General features: G+C 44.2%; 1 protein-coding gene across 1 annotated transcript in view; it reads right to left on the bottom strand.

Moving 5' to 3' along the window:
• Window positions 1-12133: 12133 nt before the first annotated feature.
• LOC145343513 (uncharacterized) overlaps window positions 12134-13770 on the bottom strand; it is a 37910-nt gene continuing 36273 nt past the window's right edge. Inside the window, exon 11 of the mRNA XM_080189766.1 lies at window positions 12134-12527. The gene's annotated coding sequence lies outside the window, so the exon portion shown is untranslated. The remainder of the gene's footprint in view (window positions 12528-13770) is intronic.

The following is a 13770-nucleotide window of genomic DNA, read 5'->3' as shown; positions in this document are numbered from 1 at the left end:
CTCTGGCAGCTAAGGAGATAAGTGAAGTTTAATCCTGTGCTGATGTAAGGGAAGCCCAGATGTAGCCTTGTGAAGCTAAGTTTAGCATGACAGGATGAAGCATTTAAAGCAACATCACCCCCCTCGATGCAAGGGTTTCGAAGTTAAATGGTGGAACCCTCCTCAGTCAGATACAACACCTAATCTGCTTGGGGGTTATTCTCCAGTAAAGTTTGTATCATTGGTTAAATCAGCATGTCACTTTAAAGAAAGAATTGATATTTAGGACAATTTGGAAAGGTCAAAAGGCAGGGAGGAAGTTGCAATTAGTACTTCCACATGAAGCAGCTGATCCCACAACCTCTTAATTATTTTTAATCGTTGTTATTTTCAAAGGGGTTGAGTTTTTAGACAAACATCAAACTCCTGCCGGTTTCTTGAAGCTGCTTTTAAAGAAAGGGTGTGTTTGCTTAACTCCATAAGCTCAAGATGCCCCGAGTGCTAATGTAGCCCCTGTGAAAGGTGGTCACCGTTGCTGCAATCGTCCGCACTTTAACTTGCGCGTCTGGAATAAATAAAGCAAGAAGTTTTTGTGAAGCGGGATTGAGGGCAGGGCTGGCTGGAGGACTGGATGTATTTAATTAAAGCAATGCGTGGCTGGAAGTTGGACTGGCCCACGCTTGTCCTTAAATGTAAATGGGAGGCGAGAGGGTGTCACCCCAGTGTAAACTAGCAGGTCGTGGCTGCTGAGTGGGAGAAGGGAAAAGGAAAGTCTGGCTTTTCATTTGCACTCATCCTGACCACAGGAGAATACCTCACTGCCAATGAAGTAGTTTCAGAATGTGCTCGATGGTCAATGCAGGAAACTCGGTCATTCTCTCTTCACCTTCTTCCATCAGGAAAAAGATACAAAAGTGTGAAGTCACGTACCAACTGACTCAAGAACAGCTTCTTCCCAGCTGCTGTCAGACTTTTGAATGGACCTACCTCACATTAAGTTGATCTTTCGCTACACCCTAGCTGTGACTGCAACACCACATTCTGCACCCTCTCCTTTCCTTCTCTATGAGCGGTGTGCTTCGTCTGCTCAAGAAACAATAACTTTTCACTGTATGTTAATACACGTGACAATAATAAATCAAATCAAAATCAAAGCAAATTAGTTCACAGCAAGATCCCAGAAACAGCAACGAGAGGATCTGTTTCTGTGAGGCTGATCTGACGGATATATTTTTGGCCAGGATTGTAGGGACAAAGCTTCCACCTCTGCCTCCTTCTTGCTCTTTTTCAAAACAGGCAAAAGATCTTTGACATCCACATGGGTGACACGGTGGCCTCACGGCGCCAGGGACCCGCGTTCGATTCTGGCCTTGGGTCACTGTCTGTGTGGAGTTTGCACATTCTCCCCGTGTCCGTGTGGGTTTCCTCAGGGTGCTCCGGTTTCCTCCCACAGTCTGAAATACATGCAGGTTAGGTTGATTGGCCATGTTAAATCGCCCCTTAGTGTCAGGGGGATGTGTAGGTTACAGGGTTAGGGCCTGGGTGGGATTGTGGACTGTGCAGACTCAATGGGCCGAATAGCCTCTTTCTGCACTGTAGGGATTCTATCATTCTATGAACAGTTTAACATTCAGAGGGCAGCAATTCTAACAGTGCAGTGCACCTAAAACGGACCTAAACACACAACCCACTGACCCTGGGGTGTCCAGATACATGAACATGGCATAGGATGCGGTAACCATCACTTTGTGTATAGTAAAATAATTGCTGCACTGATCGGGCATCTGAGGGGACCCGTTGTACAGTGTCTTAGTCATGAGATGGTACAGTTTTGTGACACTACTGTACCATTGTATGGATGTATTTTAACCACGCTCTCTGCAGTTTTTCCAAACGGGCCTAGCCTTTTGTTTTGACACCGTGCTGTGTGTGCCGGTATCTCTAATTGCTACTGAGGCAGGATAATTGAGCCAATGTTTATTTTTAATCTGAGCTAATGCAGTATCCTGGCATTTTATGACCCTTTCTAAATTGTTAGGGGAAGAATGATTGACAGGTCAGACGGTGCCTTGGAACAGCTTTTTTTTACAGGGAAATCCCAAGGGTTAGTTTCAGTTTGACAGAAGCTGTTTGGACTGCAGAGTAGAACCTCTCTCTGGGGTGAAAATTCTGCTGTTGGTAGTTTGCTAACTAGAGGCTAGAGGTTCTATCTCTATCTTGAGATAACCTGGGAGAACAAGACAGGGAAGTTAGAGTTTCGCTTCTCCATCCAAAGGACTCATTCACAGCAGGTGTTGCAAAGCTGCAAGATCCTGCATCACATGAGCATACTTGCTTTCTGTGTTAAGTCCAGAACTGTGTGTATGTTTGTAGGGATGTTTGCTTGGAACAGTATCTGTAACTGTTAAGGTTTACACAATATCATGGTTGTTTTTTATCTTGTTTGTAATTGGTAAAAGTTATTGCTGATTTTTCTTACTATATGTGAACTGTATTCTTAAATAAACTTTGTCTGATAAAAGCTCCCTAGTGATTATTTGAATCGTACCAAAGTGAAATATCTCATATTTATCCTCACCAAATTCAAAGTGTAAAACCTATGGTCTAGGCTGATTTCATAAAACACCTTGGAGTTTCAGACAGTTTGGATTATAACAGTTTGTTTCTCTTACCCAAGGCTGTATATCCCAATGTTTCATTATAATTTATCATCATCAGTTTCCTCGATTCAGATATTGCAAACCTGATACACTCAAGACCAACAGCTTGCAAATGTACAGCATCTTTAACATAAGGCCCTTCCCTGGATATCATCTGACACCAAGCCACATATTAGAACTGTTGGTGATAGGGAGCATCTTAATGGAGGAGGAGAAGGAGGTCAGGGTGTGGACAGGTTAGAAAGATAATTCCAAAGCTTAGGGTCTATACAGCAGAAAGCACCCACCAGCAATGATGAGACAGAGAAAACTACGAGGTACAAGAGGTTAGAGTTGAAGATAGGTAATTTCTGAAAGGTTGTCAGGCTGGTAGAGGTCACTGAGGTAGCTCCTGGTGAGAGCAGCCACATTGAGGATGAGAATTTTAGATCACGAAGAACCGAGATTATCTGCCTCGGTATCTTGAAGCCTACAAGGTGCCCGAGTCACGCTCAATATCCAAATGAAGCTGTCAGAGCCAAGAGGCATCTGTGTATTCGACAACTGTTAAACCCCCGAAAAACATTTGTTAAATGTTGTCCCAATATAGGTGAATACCTGAGTATTGCAATAGTGGGAGTGAATGGGAAGGGGTTTGATCCATTGGGATTCTGTACAGTGGGAGTGAATGGGAAGGGGTTTGATCCATTGGGATTCTGTACAGTGGGAGTGAATGGGAAGGGGTTTGATCCATTGGGATTCTGTACAGTGGGAGTGAACGGGAAGAGGTTTGATCCATTGGGATTTTCCAGTATGTATCTGACTTCACACAAACAGGAATCTACAACTGTTCCTATCTCTAGAACTTTGAATTGGTGACAGGATGGTGAAAAATAAGAAGCATTGCTTTCAGTGCTGACATTTTTGGAGGTTTGTGTTTACTTTCTGCAGATGGCATTTTGAATGGAGACAAAAACTGAAAATGCTAGAAAATCTCAGTAGATCTGAGGAGAGAGAATAGAGCCAACGTTACGAGTCTGGATGACCCTTTGTCAGAATTGTTTGTGTTAAGAGATTTAAGGATACATTAAAGTTGTGTTAGACACACATAGGAGGCACTCCAGCTCAGGTTCCGCAACTAAGGAAGCTTGTGCAGTTTACACACGCATGCTGATTTTTCAAAAATAACCTTCCAATCAAAACATAATAATCTGGGATAAATTACAAAGACGTCCCACCAGTGCACTGCTGGTCAGGTGGTGTCCAATACAATACAAAACCAATCCATCCCATGTGTGAATGATGGCATGATAACCATGTCACATCATCTCAATATCCCCATTCAAATATGATAGCTGAACATATAGACAGGACATGCAATCACTGATAAAGGAATGTTTGAAAACTAGGCAAGATACCTAAGCTGTACTATCACAACTTCCTGCAATGCGATTAGATTCCAAATTGCCATTATCTGCCGAGATTCTGTTTTGCCCGGAGAACAAGACCACAAGAAACTACAAAGGGTCGTGAACGATGCCCAATCCATCACACAAACCAGCCTCCCATCCATTGACTCTGTCTACACTTCCCGCTATCCCGGCAAAGCAGCCAGCATAATTAAGGATTCCACGCACCCCGGACGTTCTCTCTTCCACCTTCTTCCATTGAGAAAAAAGATACAAAGTCTGAGGTCATGTACCAACCGACTCAAGAACAGCTTCTTCCCTGCTGCTGTCAGACTTTTGAATGGACTTACCTTGCATTAAGTTGATCTTTCTCTGCACCCTAGCTATACCTGTAACACTACATTCTGCATTCTCTCCTTCCCTTTCTACGAATGGTTTGCTTTGTCTGCGTCGTGTGCAAGAAACAATACTTTTCATTGTATTTTAGTTCATGCAACAATAATAAATCAAAACAAAAGAGAGAACAAGTTACCTTCTCACCAAGTTGTCTTTGGCCACAGGTCGCTTACATCAGAAACAAGGCAAGATTAAAGAGGCACGTGGCATGCATATGGATGTAGAGTTACTGCCACTACACGTTAGCCACAAGGCCAGGGTTCTATACCTGAAGAACAGGCATGGGTCCCAACACAGTTGTCCAAGTTGTGCAAAGGAGCATGTTCCCATGAGGTGACAACACCAAATGTAATGGTACTTGCAAAAGAATTAATCTTATGCACAAGGCAAGCAGCCAGCCAATGTGAATCTGCATATGTTTTGCAGAGGGAGAGAGAGCAAGCAATGCACCCATGACGAAAGACATTATGACACAGGTGTTAGCTGTAAAGGAACGGTGCTTTATTGCACAAAATAAAGTAAAGCAGAACCACAAGACTTTGGTGAACACAAACAGGTCCCAACCGGGACAATACAATAATGGACCCACTCAGGGGCTTGCTTTATACTGGGCTCGGTATATGAACTCCACCTGGTTGGCTAATTAAATTTCCAGGGAGCTCATATTCAATGAGTCAATCAGTGATTCCCCATACAGGTCCTGGGGGTTAACACTGAAGACAAGGCTTCCAAACGTTGATGAGGATGGACAGTTTGCAAACATACCCATATATCATTGATCGAGTCAGCCAACAATCAAACAAAGACAGTAGCTTACAGAGCAGTGTTCCAAATGTTCTTGCTACAGTGAAATGTTTTACGTAAATAGTGCTGCAATTGTTAAATCTCTTGTATTTCACATGCATATTATGGGGAGGCGATGGCCTACTGGTATTATCGCTAGGCTATTAATCCAGAAACACAGCTAACGTTCTGGGGGCCTGGCTCGAATCCTGCCACAACAGATGATGGAAGTTGAATCCAATTTAAAAAATCGGGAATGAAGAATCTACAGATGACCATGAAACCATTGTTGATTGTCGGAAAAACCCATCTGGTTCTCTAATGTCCTTTAGGGAAGGAAATCTGCCGTCCTTACCCGATCTGGCCTACATGTGACTCCAGAGCCACAGCAATGTGGTTGACTCTCAACTGCCCTCAGGCAACTGGGGATGGGCAATATATACTGGCCAGCCAATGACACCCATGTCCCACAAATGAATAAATGAATAAATACATATCAATGTTGTACTATATGGGACTGTTACTTAAGGAAGAGTCAAAGTTGTGATAGTGTCGTAATTAACAAGTTAAATGTAATCATTAAAATTATGGAAGTGTTTATCTTGCCAGAACACTAGGGGAGCCACATGAGCAACTAGAATATCCGTACACTGAATCAGTCTATGGATTTATCACTTACAACGAGACAGATATACTGCATTCAGTTCTGAGATGCCAACTGAAACCAGGGAGTAAATTAAAGCAGGATCATTAGGACTGACAATTGTGTTCGTTTGTCAGCTGTTATTAGAATTCTCACAGAGCGATGTTAATGCTTTTTAATGCACCTTTTGCAGGTTCTGTCAAAAATATTCACCCTCAGAGCAAACCAGAGTGAAAACACTGAACTGGGGAGCTCCAGCTGGAATGGGAAAGCCCACTCAAGGGTTGGATGAGAAGGTTATGAAGAGCAGATAGTTCGAGTACATGCCCTGGAGGGGGGAAAAGTAGGATAAATAAGTGCGCACTTCACTGCATCACAAAATAGAATGAAGCATAAAAAAAGATTGCTTATAACTGGTGTCAGGTAGGTAACACAAGTGAGAACAAGACTCAATCAGGGAATCCCTATAGTGCAGAAGGAGGCCATCTGGTTCATTGAGTCTTGACCAACTCTCCGAAAGTGTGCCTTACTCACCATCACTCTCCCTATCCCTGTAACCATGTGCATTTAGTATGGCCAATCCATCTAACCTACACACCTTTGGACATCAAGGGGCAATTTAGCATGGCCAATCCACCTAACTCGCATATCTTTGGAGGCTAAGGAGCAATTTACCAAGGCTAACCTGCCCATTGGGCTCTATGTTTGCTGACAAGTCTATTATGTGGCTCTTTTCCAAGTGTGTTTTGCAAGACCTTGACCACTGCATGAGCAACATTTCTGTCTGTTATCTTACCAAAAACAGCCTTCTCCCTTATCTCATCAAAAACATCAGGCAAGTTAGTTGCACATGATTTGCCCATAACGAAAGCTTGCTGGGTCTCCTCAAGCATTCTACATTGTCCAAGTCACTAAATTATCACTTCTAAATTATCACTCCTAAAATGAATCCCAGCACCAGGGTTAAGCTGATTGGCCCGTACTTCTCCTTTTACCACCCTTTTACTATCGGCGTGACTATGTTGGTTTCTTTTTGTTAGCAGATAGTCTCTTCTCTGGGCAGCAAGGTGACACAGTGGTTAGCACTGCTGCCTCAGAGCGCCAGGGACCCGGGTTCAATTCCCAGCTTGAGTTACTGTCTGTGTGGAGTTTGCACGTTCTCCCCGTGTCTGCTTGGGTTTCCTCCCACACTCCAAAAGACGTGCTGGTTAGGTGTGTTGACCCGAACGTGTGCCGACTAGGGGAATTACATTGTAAGCCTTCCTTGTGACTAATAAATTCTCTTTAACTTTTAATTTTTCTCATTTTCACTCTGAACCTTATATGTGGCACAGTGGTTAGCACTGCTGCCTCACAGAATCAGGGACCCAGGTTTGATTCCCGGCTTGGGTCACTGTCTGTGCGGAGTCTGCACATTCTCCCTGTGTCTGCGTGGGTTTCCTCCGGGTGCTCTGGTTTCCTCCCACAGTCCAAAAGATGTGCAGGTTAAGTTGGTTGACCCTGCTGAATTCCCCTTAGTGTTAGGGGATTAGCAGAGTGAATGTATAGGGTTACAGGAATAGGGCCTGGGTTGGATTGTGGTCAGTACAGACTGGATGGGCCGAATGGCCTCCTTCTGCACTGTGGGGATTCTATGATTGTATGAATAAAACCGACAGCAGATGCCGTGATATGAAATTAGCAGAGTGACTGGAAAGGGAGAGCGGTGGCGAATGGTTTTCCGGGCTAGAGGAACGTATATGGTGGGATTATCCAGGGATCAGTGCTGGGATCCCTGCTTTTTAGACCTAGACTTCGGTGTAGAGACACAATTGAAATTGTGTATAGATGACACAAAACCTGAACTGCAAGGACCAGGTGCGGAGCGACAAACTGGCTCCTCGTAATTCAACATCCTCGGTTAGGCAGTCACAACAAGGATAGACGCCTTTTCCAATCCAAATGCAATTTATTTTTAATAAGGAGCCAATCAAACCAGGTTTTCTTGAGTCACAGAAAGAGCAAATTTAATAGTGACCAAATGCAAGGGAAAATAATAGATCTCCCCACACTACACACTCTCCACAAAACATACTAAAACACACACACACATTCACATACGTGCACGCGCACACACACACAATTTGCACACACACAAAAAAACACACACACACTCCGCACAAAAACACACACACACACATTCACACAAACGCACTTTCACACACACACACACACACTCACTCACGCACACATATCAGAGGTAAGAAAAGGCCAGAATAGAATTTAAAATAATCTACAATTAAGATCTTCGATTGTCCATGAGGTGTAGATTGTTAAAAATCGAGGGCATTTGAAATGAGTTGGTTTCCTTTAAATCTGGGAGTTGAAATTAAATCCCGCTAATTGTAATTTCCTTCCTCTTAGCTCCGTGACCCATCTCCCAGGAAACAATGGGGTTCCCCCGAGGTTCTTTCCAATAGACCATCACTACTTTCTGGATGGACTTTTATGCTGTCAAGATAATATTTTCCTTAACTTTAGTTTAACATTTAAAAGATGCACATCATTTAACATTAACTTTTAGTTAAACGGTTAGTTTAACATCTGTGGTAGGTAAAATGTTAGAATCCGTCATTAAGGAGGAAATTGCGAGGCATCTTGAAGGGAATTGCTTGATACAGCAGACGCAGCACGGTTTCATTAAAGGGAAGTCGTGTCTGACAAATTTACTGGAGTTCTATGAGGATGTGTCTAGGGCGGTGGATAGAGGAGAGCCGGTGGATGTGGTCTTTCTAGATTTTCAGAAAGCGTTTGACAAAGTGCCTCACAAGAGGTTATTGCAGAAGGTCGAGGGACATGGAGTTGGGGGTAGGGTGTTAGCGTGGATAGAGGATTGGTTGTCAAATAGGAGGCAGAGAGTGGGGGTCAACGGGTGCTATTCGGATTGGCGGATGGTGACTAGTGGAGTGCCCCAGGGGTCGGTGCTGGGACCTCAGCTTTTTACCATTTATATGGATCTGGAGGAGGGAACCGAGTGTAGAGTGTCGAAATTTGCTGATGACACCAAGATTGGGGGAACGGCAAATTGTGCGGAGGGTGTGGAGAGTCTGCAGAAGGATCTAGATAGGCTGGGCGAATGGGCCAGGAAATGGCAAATGGAATTTAATGTTGGCAAGTGTGAGGTGGTCCACTTTGGTAGGAAAAATGGTAGGAAGGACTATTACTTACGAGGCGAAAAACTGCAGCAGGCGACGGTGCAGAGGGACCTCGGGGTCCTTGTGCATGAGTCGCAAAAACCCAGCTTGCAGGTGCAGCAGGTGGTCAGGAAGGCGAATGGGATGCTGGCCTTCATAGCGAAGGGGATTGAATATAAAAGTAGGGAGGTCTTGCTGCAGCTGTATAGGGCATTGGTGAGGCCGCAACTGGAGTACTGTGTGCATTTTTGGGCGCCGCACCTGCGCAAAGATATTTTGGCCCTGGAGGGAGTGCAGAGGAGGTTTACTAGGCTGATAGCGGAGTTGAGGGGGTTGAGCTATGAGGAGAGGCTGAATAAACTGGGCTTGTACTCGTTAGAGTTTAGAAGAATGAGAGGAGATCTCATTGAGACGTATAAGATGATGAATGGGATGGATAGGATAGAGGTGGAAAGACTCTTCCCACTCAAAAAAGACAATAGGACTAGGGGGCACAGCCTCAAGGTAAAAGGGGGGCGGTTTAGAACGGAGTTGAGGAGGAACTTCTTCACTCAAAGGGTGGTGAATCTCTGGAATTCTCTGCCCGTTGAAGTGGTGGAGGCTGCCTCGCTAAATATTTTTAAGACGCGGGTTGATGGGTTTTTGATAGGCAAGGGGATTAAGGGTTATGGGGAGAGGGCGGGAAAGTGGAACTGAGCAGCGACAGATCAGCCATGATCTTATTGAATGGCGGGGCAGGCTCGAAGGGCTGGATGGCCTACTCCTGCTCCTATTTCTTATGTTCTTATGTTCTTAACTTGAGAGAGAGAGAGAGAGAGAGTGTGTGTGTGTGGGGGGAGGGATTCCTCACTGTTTCACTCAGCAGTCTTTCCAGGTCACTTTGATAACTTTTCTCTGGCTTGGCAAAACCAGTTTTAAAAACCTCCTGTCTGGATATTCCCAAAAAGGATTTTGCTTAACATGTCTTGTAGTCATCGTTGTGAAACAAGTAATCACACCTTTCATCTCAGAAGGAGCTGCGGTATTTTGCCCTCCGCGGAATGGGGAGGTGTTTTCAAGGTCTGTTGTGTGTAACTGACTGGTTACTGTCCAAATCTGCACTTTTGGACTTTTAATCTCTTCCTCAGTTTGAGTATTGGGCTTTGATATCTGTAACTTTCCTTTCAAACGTCCCTCTCCACCATTCCTTTCAGAGGTAGTTCTTGTTTTTTTCATTTTGCTTTCACTTTGGAAGGTGGTCAAAATTTTTAAAGTATTAAGTTTCAGTCATTCGAAGGTATTTAAAAAAACATTTCTTAAAAATAAAGAGGAGTTTTTGTGACAACAGCGTAAAACTGTTGGAGGAAAAGGGTAGCTCAGGAGGCTGACAGGTTTAACGCAGAAGTGGCAAGTGATTTATTTTGGGAAGAAGAAAGAGCAGAAGGAACATAAAATAAAGGGCATCTTTCTAAAAAGAGTGAAAGAGCAGAGGGTAAATGTGCACCAATTATTGGGTAGTTTCAGAAAGTGGTTAATAAAGCCTGACAGATCCTGGGCTTTATAAAGAGGGGCACAGAGCACAAAAGCAAGAACGTTGGCTGGTGTTTCACAAGGTGGCTCAGGCAAGGCTCGTAAAACCCCGCCCGAGGCCAACAGAGAATTCCATTTTACGAGCCACCCCCAGCCCAAATCCGGGATGGATGTGACGGTAAATTCTGGTCATTATGTTGACTAACACGTGAAACACTGTTCAGCCTCAACTGGGGTACTGTGTTCCAGTTTGGAAAACACATTTTAGGAAGGATGTGAAAGTATGAGGCAGAGTGACAAAAAGGTTCATGAGAATGGTTTCAGGGTTAGGAACTTTAGTTATGAAGCAGACTGGAGGAGCTGGCACTGGTCTCCTTGGAGGAAGATGAGAAATTTAATAGACTTGTTTAAAATGATGAGGTGTCTGGACAGAATCAATAGGGAGAAACTATTTTCTTTGTGGAAGGATCGAGAATCAGAGGAGATTGATTGATGTTCATTAGAAAAAGAAGCAATGGAGGCAGGGGGAAAAATCATGTCACACAGTGAGTGGTTAGGATCTGGAATATACTGTCTGAGTGTGGTGGAGGCAGATTCACACAGCGAGTGGTTAGGATCTGGAATATACTGTCTGAGAGTGTGTTGGAGGCAGATTCACACAGCAAGTGGTTAGGATCTGGAATATACTGTCTGAGAGTGCGGTGGAGGCAGATTCACACAGCAAGTGGTTAGGATCTGGAATGCACTGTCCGAGAGGGTGGTGGAGACAGACTCACACAGCGAGTGGTGAGGAATGGCAGAATTAAGCCAATCGAGTCTGCTCCGCCATTCAATCGTGGCTGATATTATTCTCATCCCCTCTTGCCTCCTCCCCGTAACCTTTGATCCCCTTATTAATCATCATCAAGAACTTATCTATCTCTGTCTTAAAGACACTCAATGACCTGGCCTCCACAGCCTTCTGTGGCAATGAGTTCCACAGATTCACCACTCTCTGGCTGAAGAAATTCCTCCTCATCTGTTTTAGAGGACCATCCCTTCACTCTGAGGTTGTGCCCTTGAGTCTAGTCTCTCCCACTTGAAGTCTTCAATTAATTGGTTACAAATTAGTTCCAATTCACAGGCAGAAGGCATTGTTGCATTGTTGACAGGCTTTGTATGGTGAGCTCAGCTTTTCCCTGGTGACTCTGGTAGAATGTATATTATCCGGTCATCACTCTTTTCTTTGACCCGAAGCATTTCTCAAAAGCACTTTACTGCTATATTAAACCTAGATGTGTTATTTGTGAGCTGGCCGAATACTCGCTGACCGTCTGCTCCGAGGTATGGCTGGAGCAGACATGATGGGCCGAAGGGCTTGTTCTATGCTGTAAAATTCTGTGATGCTATCAGTGTCACCTCTGGGTGGATTGCTGCTACTTTCAAATTGTCCATCCTAGAACAAACAGGGAGGCCTTGAAGCCTGCAATCCATCAATCCCACAGAGAGGGGGAATCTCCTGATAATGAAAGAACGTCAAACTTTCCTCAACCATCCTCAATGCCGATCTTGTGATTTGATTCACATTGCAGACAATGACACTAGTTTCTTTATGTGTAAGAACTTTATTCAAAGTAAATATCCCTGTAGTTACAGAATGCCTGCACTCATGCTCACAGCTCTGGCTTCGAGCTCGTTCTCCAGCTCTGTTTCCTTTTCCCAGAGTCCACTCCCAGACTTAACCAATCAAGCACAGTGAGCATAGTTATCTGATGCACAAAATCAAACACAGAACAATTGAGCGCACACTGCAGTTTGACATTCTCTCACAGCACAGATGATGCATCACCCTGACCAGAATATACGCAGTTAAAGAAATTATGGTAACTTCATATCTGTACTGTTATCACAGCTGGTGTCAGTGTCACTGTGGTGTGAAAGGGCAGAACCACACAGCAAGATAGTGGGCCTGTCACACTATCTGTGGCTGTCACTGGCTAAAGAAGAGCAGAAAATTCTGTGGGGAGAAAGAAAGAGTATTAAATAGAGTAGAGAGGGACAGACATCTGCGTTTCCAAAATCAAATTGCAAGATGATATACTGAGACTGTTAGGTAGTGACAACAGATTTGATATGGTTTACACACAGGCATCAGCAACTGCAGAATGGCTCCAGGGCACAGTGTAATGTAGGGGTTTTTAAAAATAATCTGTTCCTCAGATTGTGGGTATCTGTCACATCCGTGGGTTGGTTAGCTCAGCTGGCTGGACAGCTGGTATGTGCAGCAGAGCTGACAGTGTGGGTTCAATTCCCACACTGGCTGAGGTTATTCATAAAGGTCCCGCCTTGTCCCGTGCCTGAGATGTGGTGATCCTCAGGTTAAATCACCACCAGTTAGCCAATCCCCTCAAAGGGGAGAACAGCCTATGGTCACCTGGGAGGATGGCAACTTTTCCTTACGAAAGTCAACATTTCTCTGAGCTTATTTTACCCAGACAGATGGAGAAAGCTCTAAGCTGCTGCATTTTGGTCCATTACACTCTCTCATCCTCCAGTTCAGGAGTTACACCATTGTACTGTCTCCTTAGGCTTTCCCTCCTTCAACCAATAAGCTACTAAAACCAAAGGTAAGCAAAATCATCTTCTGTCTGGCTCCTCTTTCAGCTTTTGTGGTGTCTTGTAGTTTGACTGGGTTCTCGGATAAACATTATACAGACAAATAGATCTTAGGTCACTATAGTTAAGAAAGCCCACCACCACACCTACTATCTCAGGAGGCTAAGGAAATTTGGCATTTCCACTCCAACTCTCACCAACTTCTACAGATGCGCTATAGAAAGCATTCTTTCTGGTTGTATCACAGCTTGATATGGCTTGGATTGGTATTGGATTCACCACTCTCTGGCTAAAGAAATTCCTCATCTCTGTTTTAAAGGATCATCCCTTTAGCCTGAGGTTGTGCCCTCTGGTTCTAGTTTACCCACCAGTGGAAACATCCTCTCCACACCCACTCTATCCAGGCCTCGCAGTATCCTTTAACTTTCAATAAGATTCCCCTTATCCTTCTAAACTCCAATGAGCATAGACCCAGAGTCCTCAACCATTCCTCATATGACAAGTTCTTCATTCCAGGGATCATTCTTGTGATCCTCCTCTGGACCCTTTTCAAAGCCAGCACATCCTTCCTTAGATACAGGGCCTAAAATTGCTCACAATACTCCAAATGGGGTCTGACCAGAGCCTTTTGCAGCCTCAGAAGT

The sequence above is a fragment of the Carcharhinus amblyrhynchos genome, chromosome 5 (genome assembly GCF_965287045.1).
Source record: "Carcharhinus amblyrhynchos chromosome 5, sCarAmb.v2.hapA, whole genome shotgun sequence".
Classification (NCBI taxonomy): domain Eukaryota; kingdom Metazoa; phylum Chordata; class Chondrichthyes; order Carcharhiniformes; family Carcharhinidae; genus Carcharhinus; species Carcharhinus amblyrhynchos.
Note: the sequence above shows the minus strand (reverse complement) of the source record. Positions and strands in the feature narration are given on the sequence as shown.